Below are 13,342 nucleotides of genomic sequence, written 5' to 3'. Positions count from 1 at the left end.
TCATCCTCATCTTGAACACAGTGAGATTTGCTAAGAGTCCTGTAATTGCTTGCACATCTCCCTAGAGCACTGTGGTTATTATTTGGACTATTGTAATCTTTGTAATCTCGTTTATAATATACCTCTTTTGCAGAGTCTTTCCTGCATTTGGCATTGAACATGTGCTCCAACTTGGTTTGGTAAGGACATCAGAATACTAAATCCTTCAGCTTCTGCTAGGACATGAATTCAATCTAAGTGTGTGATGGGTTCTTTTGATAGACTCCTCCTGATAGTATAGAGACATAAATGATTAAATACATTGTACATTGTTGAGTCGTCATTGTAAGGACATTTCCCAGTCGGATGTGGCTTCTGTGTACTATTTTTTATTAGAACATCCATTCCTTGGTTCTGAGGACACTTAGTAGACATGTTCACTACCGTCTTCAGGGTCATCTTGGATCTGTCAGTATTCCTCACATGTATTAAGAGCACTGATTTTAGTCATCTTTAAGTGATGTGAGCGAAGTGTCAAAACCCATCTTGTTTCCCTTTGGTTGCTTACTAGAAAAACAGATCAACAAATCTATTGCAATCCAGGCCTTGTAGGACACTTATAAGTGACACTGAGCTCTTAAAATAATCACCAGTATTGCATTCATGTTCCTATAGCTACTGCAATTATTTTGTTAGTATATTGTTTGCTCATCTTTCTATTTACTGGTGTATTTATTTTCACATCACAATGAATGACACATCTGTCACTATACTGTCATTGTTCGCTCTGAATTCCTGCCACTTCATTCCCTTAGACACTCATTATAAATGAAATACCTTGACTTGAAAACACATTTTGGATCCCTCCTATTTGTGCCAGATATTTTTTATTTATTTATTTGTATCTTTTTGAAACTAGATGCATGGTAGTAACTCAAACAGTTTTGGTAATGCTTTATTTTTAAAGTGTCCTTGTTACAGATGTTGCATTTACTTACTATTGTGAATAATTAAATGCTAGTAACAATAAGCTGAACCCTACTCCTAACCCTAACCATATAGTAGTAAAGTAGTTACATAATATTACTCAGTTCTTAAGTGTATAATTGCAGTGTAACAAGGACACATTAAAATAAAGTGTAACCACAATTATTAATTCATCTAGTGAATTCAGGCATCACAATATTATAATGTACATTATAGTTTAAAAGAATGGATATTCTTTTAGATTTGTTAAAGTACAAAATTAGCAGTTCGAAATTAGAAATGCATAATAGCCATTAATTATTCTCATGATATGATCAATATTGCGTTTCTACTTGATTTTATCTAAATAAATGTAAAATAAAACTAAAATTATTTTACATTTATTAAGTGAGTGGATTCATCAAAGTCACAGCCACCTCCGTCATCACAGTCACCGGTTTCTACTCACACCATATCCCTGTCACCTGATCACTGAACTCCCTCACCTGGACTCACCAATCAAGCCAACTACATAACCACTCTCACCACAGTTTGTGATTGTCTGGTCTACCGTTCACTACCCTAAACTGTTCCCAGACTCTATGTGCACTTATCTGTGTATACCTACCTTTTGGACTCCCAACGCTCCTTCTGCGATTCTCCTACATTGTGTTCCTTAGTTCCTGGTTCCCGATCTCTGATGATACTGCAATGAAAACTATCATCAGCATTCAGCTAAGACACATTGAACTGTCCATTTGCTCATGTCTTCCTCCAAACCTGTCAAGAAATCATTTTGGCTTGATTTATGACATAGGCATCATACTATTATAATGTAACAGTGTGAAATAATACATATTTTGTTTGCTAAATGATTATAAATGTCCTATGTAGTATTTACTGATTTGTTTTTCCAAATGACAGCTTTTGACACTGTCAATCAGCTGATCCTCTTGTCTGCCCTGTCATCACTGGGCACCACAGGGATTCCCCTTCGCTGGTTTGAATCCTATCTCACTGATAGGTCTTTCAGGGTGGCTTGGGGAGGGGAGGTATCCAAAGGATATCAACTTGTCACTGGTGTTCCTCAGGGATCAGTTCTTGGACCCCTCCTCTTCTCCATATACATGACATCATCACTTGGTCCCATCATACAGGCACATTGATTCTCCTACCATTGCTATGCTGATGACACAGATCTATCTTTCATTTCAATCAGATGATCCAATGGTAGTTGCACGGATCTCAGACTGCCTGGTGGACATCTCGGCATGGATGAAAGAATATCACTTACTGTTGAACCTGGCAAAGACTGTGCTTCTTGTCTTTCCTGCCACTCCAACTCTACAGTGTGATTTCTCCATACAGCTAGGCTCTTCTACAATTACCCCATCAACTTCAGGGAGAAATCTTGGTGTAACCTTCCATGACCAGCTGACCTTCAAAGACCACATTGCAAAGACTGCTCGATCTTGTAGGTTTGAATTGTTTAACATTAGAAAGATCAGACCTTTCTAATGGAGCATGCTGCACAACTTCTTGTCCAGGCCCATGTTATTTCTAAGCTGGACTTTTACAATGCTCTTCTGGCTGGACTTCCATTAAGCACAATCAAACCTCTGCAAATGATTCAAAATGCAGTGGTACGACTGGACTTCAATGAGCCCAAAAGAGCCCATGTTACACTTCTCTTTATCTCATTGCACTGGCTACCAGTTGCAGCTTGCATCAAGTTCAAGACATTGATGCTTGCATGTAGAAAAGCCACAGGTTCAGCACCCCCTACTTCCAATCACTATTACGAATCTTCATCCCCTCCAGAAGTTTGAGATCCGCTAGTGAGCAACGCCTCATGGTACCATTACAGAGAGGCTAATCTACCCACCCCTAACTGGAATGCTGAATCCCAGACAATTTTCAAGTGACTGCTGAAAACTCATCTCTTTCAAAACTACTTGGCTTTATCATTAAAAAAATAAATAAAAAGAAAGTATTTTTCTTTATTATTTCCTTCTCTTTCTAGCTTGTACTTATTTGAACAATGTCTAAAACTTGGTATTACAAGCACTTCCTTTGTCTGTTTGCCTTTTCAAGAAGAATCGCTTTATGTATCCCCCAATAGCAAGTCGCTTTGGAAAAAGGCATCTGCAAAGTGACTAAATGTAAATGTTTCATTTTCACATCAGCTTTCTTTTTTTTCTGGTGGCATAAGCGATACATTTTAACCTGGTATTCAACACTCAAACTTTGGATTGAGTCATTGATGAGTAATGGTTGTATTACATGATGTTTGACTTTTTAAACATTTGATTTTGTCATTTTTAGTAACTTATTGTCTTCTAATGTCAGGTCGAAAACATGCCCTTTTAAATAACGTTATACCCAAAGATTTTCTGGAACTAAACTTGGCACGTTATTTTTAGATCTACTTGTCACCTCTTTGGTGTTTAAATATGTTCCTTTATACTTCTTATGTTGCTGCATGACCAGTAAAACTGCTTTTCCCTTCTTGAGAGAACTACAGTGAAGTTGGATGAGCCGATCCTGTGATCCCATTGCAACTTCCATGCTGCTGTAAACTTTTTCCTCATCATTGCAATCTCTCTTGTCAAAAACTCAAAATAAGCTCATGGAGAGCTTGCAGTCCTCCCACTCAATTCCCATACTCTGGAGCAAGTGCCCGCATTTATTCTTCCACACTGTATAGTTCAGGAATTTTACCAGCATGACACATGGATGTTGATTGTCATTAGGCTTAGGCCTGGACTCACATATATTTTCTCACCTTCATGTCATTCTTCTATGACTTATGCTGTGGAACTCAAAAGATGGTTGTAATTAATGCTTCACCTGTTTTTGTCCATACAATGGAAGTTTTTTCATTGTATGGTAAGAATAATTTCATAATAAGGAAATTCAGTGTATGGAAACATGCTTTTTTATTTATTTTTTTGTAAAAGTTTAATTCAGTTTACAAAACAAATATGAAATTATGCAATTAACATTGCGTATTTTACAAAATATCTCCTCTTCAGTTCTGTTTTCCCTTATTTCCCTTAGAAAGTAGTGAAATTAACTTCCCTCCTGCATGTTGTGTGTGTGGAAGTAAATATTGTAATATTTGTGTTTATATTATAACAAAAGAAAATATTTCACTCATTCTGGACAGAAATAATGTACATGCATTATTTTATTACATTATTTCCGTTGGAGTTTGTGTTTTTGATTGCTTACTGGTAATTATAATAATTGCCCTCAGTTAAGAAGGAGTCTGTGTTATTTGCATTGCTCCCTTCTTGTACTTAAGTGCGAACTGTAGTTTCGATTTGAGCAATTGCCCTGCTATAGGCTATTGGCTATGGTAATTAGAAGGCGGCCACAGCTGTTTTCACTTTATTGTTTTAGATTGTGTATTTACTTGATGTCTGTGCACTGATGCGGAATCGTCAAGCGTCCTTGTGTGAAGAACGATGAGTGTAAAGACCCGAGACTTTACCTGCACTACTTCACAGAGCAACGAAAGCGGCAATGCACTTATGTATAATTTTTATCTTTCCTTTACACACTCTCCTTTTCTGTCCTCTCTTTTCCACCTCTATCATGTTTTTCCAAAACATTTCAGTTGTCTCTCAATAACCCTCTAACGTCACACGTACGTCAGACGAAAATGTAATCTTGCTAACCTGCATCCTATCTTTACATCCAATACTTCTATCGCTAAGCCAGCAGAGGGAGCCCTCGCCAGAGTATTGACTGTTGGCACTCCTTCTGCTTTTTCTCCAACCACTTCCTGTTTGGTGGCCATATTAACTTGGTCACCACACTTGCGAAGTATTGACAGTTTATCCTGCCTTACCAAGCATTTGTATCTCTGCCTTATTGCCATGTGTATGACCTGTTTGTCTGTTCGTTTTGACTTCTCTTTTGGATTACCCCTTATCTCATGCGATTACTGTAACAGCTCCTATAAAACTCCAGGTTTTTGTAATTTACCGCACTCCTGGTCAAATTCTAGCCATCTTCCTAGAGGAGCTGGGTGGGCTGCTGTCCTGATTCTCGGAGGATGGCAGTCCACTTTTATTATTTGGTGACTTCAACATTCATCTGGACAAGCCTTATGCTACAGACTTCCATTCACTCCTTGCTTCATTTGATCTCAAACGACCAACCAACCAACTTGACTTAAATTTACACAGGCAATTATATTTCAGACAACATTTTGGTAAAAGCCCTACATATCTCTGACCATTTTACTACCCGTGTTCCACCAACCTCTATACCAGTTTCTTTTAGATGAAACCTACGCTACATTTCGACCATCCGACTTTCCTTCGTAGTATCCTTCTCTCTTCCCTCACTCATTTCTCATCTCTGGATGTGAATGCAGCAACTGACACTTTATGTTTTCCTTTAACCTCTTGTCTAGATGATATTTGTCAATGTTCTTCATGAGCATCGGACCAAACTCAGGCCAGCAGAACAAAAATGGCACAAATCTAAGATCTGTCAGACCAGAGTATTTATCATCCTTTGCTTTCATCTTTCTCTGCTGAAGTCCATACTGCCAAAACTAGAACAATCAAGTAGTCAAATCTCAGCCCCCCACACACAGAACTAACCACAACCACACCCACTGATAAAACTCCTATCTTTTCCTTCTGTCCCCTCACTGAGGCAAAAGTATCAAAACTTCTCCTCTCCAGCCATCCTACAACAATGCCCTCTAGACCCAATCATCTCCCACCTTCTCCAAGTAATCTGTCCCACACTCACACAAATCATCAGCACATCTCTGCTCACAGGCACTTTCCCTTTCTGCATTCAAGCAGGCTCGGGTAACCCCACTGCTCAAAAAACCTACATTAAACCGTTCTCTTAAGCCCCTTTCACACTGCACGTCAGACCTGCAATATTTCTGAAACATTGCCGGGTCGCCTTCTGTGTGAAAGCAACCACGTCCCGGAATTGATTACCGAATTGAACCCAGATCGGGGACCTAGTAACATTGGGGGGTTCGACCCAGGACGAGCGCTGTGTGAACAAAAGCCAGATCTAATTCCGTATCGAAGTGATGACGCGTGTTATCGCGCGACTCTTTTAGCGGCTGTTTTGAAGGAAGATCAACATTCGCGACGAAAACATGTGCAAATTGTAATGAAGCAGAGATCAGTTAGTTCCTCACTTTCCGCGCTGACGCCGAGACCGTTTGCTTGCTTCAGTGAAAGTATAACGTGCCTAACGTTGTCGACTCGTACATTACACGTCACACGCTGATGTCAAGTGTCGTTACAGGATCTTTACGGGTCGTGTGTGAAAGCCCACACATATACCGGGTCATCACTGGCAGTGTGAAAGTGCAAAATCTAGCGACCAGGGACCAATTGCAGGAACACTTTACCTCTGCATTTGCCGGAATGGCAGTGTGAAAGGGGCTTTATAGACCGCTACAGACCTGTCTCCTTCTTTCTTGTTTTGTTTATTTACAGAGAGAATGAACGTATAACGAACATCATAATGCAAAAATATACAAGGTGAAATCTAGTTAATTTTTTATTGTGAAATCAATATATAGCCTAATGAACCTGGATTTTTTAAACTATTAGAGCAGTAACACATGAAGTGAGAAACTAACTGTGCACAGTTTGTGTGTCATGAATTCATGTTTGTCATAACTCAAAAATTTGATGGGACCCATTACATGTATGCTGTTTCCGAAGTTATGATTTCATGTATATTCTCTCTCTCTCAGTGACTGTGCCATGCTGCTGAGTAATAGCTGGCACTGTACCCGGGATACACACACAAATGCACCCACACAGACATGTTGCCATCTGAATTTAAATGGTTTGTTGCGTTGGGCTATCAATCAGACCATCTGTCCCTGTCCTCCCAGCCTTCATTAGTGGTTATGCAGTGCATATGTCACACATCCAGCTGGCATCAACGCATGTTCATACACAGCCCCACCTTTGTCCACCTCGTGCAGTGCTTAGTTCTCAGCCAATAGCTGGCAAGCAGTGCCAAGCAGAATTGCTCTATGTGAGTGTGAACTGAAGCCTGATTTAGTGTTTACAAAGTGTGTGTGTGAGCTGCTGTAATCTATTCTCAGATAGGATGTTGTATATCTGTTCTTAATATTGTTATCAGCAGCATATCTGTTCAGATATGGAGTGTTCGTATGTGTTATGGTTTTCTTTTTTGATAATGGCTGAAGATATGGTACGTATTGTTTTTTTCAGCATAAACCTTTAGTTTTGTGGCTTATAAAATCAGTATGATGTCTCTGACAGACCTATAAAATGACATTGTAATCTATTGTTACACTCATAGTGTTTGGCGTATATGTGATCAGTACAGGATAGAAAGCTCATATGGAAATATGAGTTTAATAAGTCCATTAAAGCATATTGTAACAGTCCGCCTACTGTGGAGGAGACAAAGAGAATTAACATGAAACAGTCTTTTATTTGACAGAAATTCACCCGTAGGATGGGGGTTGATGTTCAATTCCAGACAAAGACAGACTGCACAGACGCAAATTTAAATACACGGAGACTAGGATAATAACTAGACACACCTGGAACACATGATTGGAAACACTTAATTAGGACAGGAACAGGAAGGACCAGAGTTTGTTGGCATTTTGTGATATGAAACAACTAGAATGTAAATGTTTTATTTCTGCCTATATTTTTTTATATATCTAACCCTCGATTTAAATAACATGCTATTAACCTTTAAAATGTGTTTTAATGTCACTGTTGATGAGAATTGTATGATCTTAATATTGGTCTTAAATGCAAAGTAAATATCTTTAGTTGGACTTCAGCACTACCCCTGCACGATTAAAGTGCATTTAATACAAAATTAGATGTTCCAAATAAGCAGACCTTAAGTATACCAGTTAAGTATACTAAAAGTACAATTGTAGACAACTATTTTAAGTATATTTATTTTTTGCTTGGGTCACTGCCTACATTTTTGATTAAGCCCTATTGTGACATCATGCAACACTGTCACAGTCTCACTGGGAGCAAGGGAATGAGGAGACATGGGAGTAGCTCGAAATCAATAGACTTTAATGATATAAAGATAAAACCGAATTCAGCTCTGGAACACAGGAGGACATGAAGACATAGAACACCAGACGCTTGAGACTAGAAACACATGGCTTAAGTAACAAGGGATGAAATGAGGGAAAAAGGGAAACATAGAAATGCACAGGAAACATGACCAAATAAGGAAAACAGGAACTAAGATGAGTAAAAAAAGGAAACAAAAGTCCACAACACTGAAAATTATGTATTAGTTCATAGGTTTAGAAAGTTTGATTGCTTATATTTTGTAATTCAAGCACATTACAAATGTGTAAAAACTATGCTCATAGTGCCTCTCCTCGGTCAAACTGGGATACTGTTATAATCTGCAAGCCAGTTTTCTACTCGTGAATAGAATATTTACTGTTATATATTTTCTATAATTTTATATTGGCATAAAAAGGAGTAGGCCTATTTTATTTCAGCATATAAAAATAGCATTTAAACCTTGTACCAATGGTATTCGCAACAACAGATGTGTAACTCTTAAGAATGTTTTTATATTATTGCAATTATTGCATTAATAATAATAAAAAAATGAGGCAGTTGGTTAAAAACCTTTTGAATACCATACTAAATTCTTGGAGTTCTTAGTCAAAGGTTTAATTTGGCTATAAACTGGAAATATATTAAATATATGAAAGCCTAGAAAAGATGATAAATGTGCATGATGAACAAGAGAATCTAACGGTCACTGTCATTTTTATAAAAAGATCTTTTCCTGTAGTTATTAATCAAGCTGACACCCGAGATGCTTCAGTAGATGCTGGATGTCGAGAGTGTTCTGCTGCATGTCACACTGATAATGCAGTATGTTGCGTAAAAACAATGTGCTGTGTTTGTTGAGTCACATCACGTGTGTTTCATGCCTTTGGCCATGCACTCGGGCCGCTGTTAGTTTCACTGGATGGACCACAGTTCAGACAAAATGTTCTGTGCTACCCCTGAGCACGGTCTCCACTTCACAGCAACACCTGCAGAGGCGATAATTTACTTGTGTGTATTGTGAAAGATGTGGCTAGTGCTGTGCAACTGAGAAGTTTTCACTATGTATAATATATGGCGTTTGCGGGTAGATCTTCTTGTTTGTAGTTGATTTCACAGTAATTAATGGAGACAGAATAACTAGAACATTGTTTTACTAGTATTAGTCTCTTAGCATGGCTAGATGAAGCTGCTGAAAAGACCAGCTTTTGTGATAGAAGGGCAGGAAGGCATAATCACGTGAACAGATCTGGTTTTGAAGGCATAATCACATGTGAAAAGATCTGGTTTTGGATAGTTTCACTGTTTAGGTATATTCTATTATGCTGCATCATTTTCCATTGAGCACCTCTTAAAATAGCTGTTTTGATAAAATAAAATAAAAAAGTACAGCCAGGTAAAATCTAAATGCAAGATACTGAGTTATTTCATGTTTATTTAATATATTTACTAATCGAAATCGATCGAAATTAAGTCACAGTCTCGAACTTCGAATTAAAAAATGGAATCGTCGATGCTGCCACGCCCCCATGTTGTATGACGGCAAATCAATGACAAAAATAACCGAGCATTCAACTGATGCTGGCGCGCGCGCTATATGGCTTCCGCGAGAGGAAAACTGAATCGGATGCGAAGAAACGGGAGCCCGCGAGCTCTTTTCAAACTCTCGCGCGCGCGTGACATGTACTCTGCGCGCAATAAAAGCCCTCGCGCGCGCATGCTCATTCCCCACATCCTCGCGCTCGATCATCTCACCTCTGCTCGCGCGAACAATTTTATTTTTGTCAGTCGTGGGGCGGGGCTTGCTGTTTTAGATGTTATCTCAAATGTCATTGGTTATTCCCCTTTTCCTAAAGTCAGTATTCGACGCCTGTTAGAAAATGAGTAATAATTCACTTGACTTGACCCATGACTTCATCAGTGGACCAGATACATGCGAGTAATCATTTCTTTTGCTTGTTTAATTTATTTTTGTCTTTAATGTAATTTAATGCATTTTTTATAGAGTACATCTTTTGTAGATACTTGATTAACTTGAATTCTTCTGATTGTTAGTGATTGCAGTCTTGTAATAAGAGATACACATATTTTACAGACTGTAATGATGCACACACACACACACACACATACTGTACATACATACATAATATATATATATATATAAATAAATAAACAAATCTAAATGAATGACAGTGAAGTGTTTAACAAGCGTTTTATCTTTAATCTTTTAATTAGATACATTGTAATATTTGAAGGTTAGTTTAGTCATTTTTTATTGTTTTTGTTTGTTTTGTTATGAACTTGAATGTCATCTTTTGTGACTGCACTTACAAAAGAGAAACTGGATGGCAGTTTATTTAAAGTTTTCAATTGACTAAAGATATAAGTTATTGTTACATTATGTTGTTAATAAAAGTTTTAAATTTGACAATGTAGTGTGGTACATTGCAAACAAAGGTCAGATATTATATTACATAAAAGTCTAGTTTGAAAAATGACAATCTGTGCTTTAAAGAGAATAAATGTAAAAATCGAGAATCGAATCGATCCGTGACCTTAGAATCGAAAATGCAATCGAATCGAGGATTTGGAGAATCGTGACACCCCTAATATTTACTATATTAAAAAAGAAAACAATTCTTATCTTTGTTCATTTGTTTATGAGCAAAGTTTAGTGGTGATTGTTTTCAAATATTTTTAGAGGATTTTGAGTAATATATTTCTATGTTAAATTCCAAAATTTTCTCATGTATTAACAAAATATGAAGTATTATAAAAGTTAATTAATTAGTGCCGTCAAACGATAAATCGTGATTAATTGCATCCAAAATAAAAGTTTTTGTTAACATAATGTGTTTGGACAGTGTATTTATAATGTATATACAAATACACACAAATACAATATATATTTTGAAAATATTTAAATACATTTTACATAAATACATGTACATATTTTTATTCTTAAAATATATATATATATATACATTTTTTTTCTTAAATATATAGTATTTATGTATGTATTATATTATGTATTTAATTGATATATACATAATAAATATAGTCCGTACACACACATATATTACTGTATGTAAACAAAAACTTATTTTGGATGCAGTTAATCGCAATTAATCATTTGACAGCACTATAAAATATTATAATAATAAATAAAACATTATTAAATGTGTATACATAGAAATGTGTATAGATTTAAATTCATTCTGGCTTTGACTTATGTTAGTTAGTGTTGGTTTGGTGCTGTTCACCAGCATAACTTAGCAAGTGTTGCAGAATGACCAGTGCAGTCTTTGTGGTGAAATTGGTTGAAATAACTGTAAGGAAGACAGCATCCAAAACGTATCATATAACCTCTTTTCAGTGGAGTGTTTTATGGTTTTGCTACTTTGCTTTGGCAGATGCTTTGGGCTACTAAATAACTAGTGTCTCAATGGAAAATACTCGTCTCTTCTATCTTCCATCTCTGTTTAGCACTCTCTTTATTTACAAAGGCAGAGGAACAGTGATTATTTGGTTGGATCTCTGCCATGTCACAAGATTCCCCACTGAAATGATCTCAGAGGGAGTCCGCAGCAGCAGAGGTCCATTGGGGTGAGAAATCACCCCACAAACATTGCCATTTCACAAACTCAGCTTGGTCTGGTCTCAGTACAGTGGTGTGCATTTATGTGCACGCAAGAGAATGAGCAGTGTTACAAAACGGACAGCATTTGATTTTAATGTGTATTTACACACTTTAAGTGTGTGCATCGGATTTGTTCTTTTTGCATGTGCTCCATTCCAATCTCTGCCTGTGAGACAGACGTGATCGGGAGGTGAATAATGTAAAGTCATCTAAGATCTCCGAAAACTTGGGAGACTTAGCCAAAAAAAAAAAAAATTGGCTGAGAAATTAGCCTTGATGAGATTTAATTGAAGACTGAATAGAAGAAAGACAGCAAGAGGACAGAGAAGCACAGTGAAGGCGAGCTGGAGTGACGACTGTCTATTGACGCGATCCTGCGTTCTCTGTCTATCTGTTAATGGCTGGTGAAAGTAGGCCAGTGTTTCTGTTATTATGGCCCACAGATCTCTAATGCCTTTGATGCAGGGCAGCTCATTGTGGGCAGCGTTTTGTTTTTTCTCTCTCTCTCAGATCTATACGCAGACACACACATTTGTTCTCTCACTTACTAATAAGGTCTCATTTGGAATGGCGCTGGCCTTTTTGGAGCCAGGGGCTTAGTGGCCTTATTTTCACCTCTAAACAGAGGTAGGCGATTGCACTCAGGGACCCTGCAGCTCTGGTTGTGCTGAACTTACTATGAGTCCCTCTCTGTCAGTCTGTGTTCTTTCTGCCTCAGAAGTCACTCTCTCACATATTTGTCTGCACACTTTGGCTTTCAGCCATCCAACAAGTATTATTGTGTTTTCCCTTCCTTCTTTTGTGTGCTAGCTGTGTGAGCTGCTTCTGCTTGCTAGCCTGTTTCTGTCACACACACACACACACACACACACACACACACACACACACACACACACACACATATCCAGGGATGCCGGAGGGTCAGCTTCCACTTTAATCTGGGAAATAATTCCATTTCCCATTAGCGTAATTAATTGGGAGCTTACTGCAGCACGAAAATGTAGACGACTAATGTGTGCTCAACGTGTGGTCTTACTCTGTGTGTGTGTGTGTGTGTGTGTGTGTGTTAGAGTACAGAGTGCTGAAATAGTGTTATGGCTGGCTGATTAGCATAGTTGTGATAAAATTATTGCCTCATGCTTGACATGACTGATAAACGTGAATAACTGTTCTGCAGGTTACTTTGAGTGTAAAGTAAATGGTGTTTTCCAGATTACTGTACGCTGCTACATAAAATCTGTTTTCATTGTTTGGTAAAAAGTAAATGTCATTCGTCAATAAAATATTGAGTAAAATATTCAGTGTCGAAAAATTATGTTCTTTCTTTGGTCATTCTTGCGGTCTGCACATTCATGTATATATAAAAAAGTGAAATGCTGTTATAATATAATGCTTGTTTTAAAATTAAATAATAATCAGCTTCTTGTGTCATTATACTGTGTTGTACTAAAACCAAATAAAATAATGAAAACATTACGTGGAAAATATTTACTTAAATGGTTAGTTTAATTCTGGTTTAATTTGTCATTTATTACCCTCATGTTATTCTTAACTTTCTTAACTGTTTTGCTTTTATGTTATTCATTTTTTTTATGATTATTATTTTTTTTAATGTATTTATCCATGTTTTCAAAAACCCTCAGTTTGAAGACCTCATTCTAGCTGATTCTGCTTT

At 37.3% G+C, this 13,342-nt stretch overlaps 1 protein-coding gene across 1 annotated transcript in view; it reads left to right on the top strand.

The window, feature by feature from the left end:
- The window catches only part of LOC113105960 (immunoglobulin superfamily DCC subclass member 4-like), a 64,337-nt gene that overhangs the window by 14,325 nt on the left and 36,670 nt on the right, over positions 1-13,342 (top strand). The gene's annotated exons all lie outside the window — the stretch shown is intronic.

The sequence above is a fragment of the Carassius auratus genome, chromosome 7, assembly GCF_003368295.1.
Source record: "Carassius auratus strain Wakin chromosome 7, ASM336829v1, whole genome shotgun sequence".
NCBI classification, from domain to species: domain Eukaryota; kingdom Metazoa; phylum Chordata; class Actinopteri; order Cypriniformes; family Cyprinidae; genus Carassius; species Carassius auratus.
This window is presented reverse-complemented; position numbering and strand designations above follow the sequence as displayed.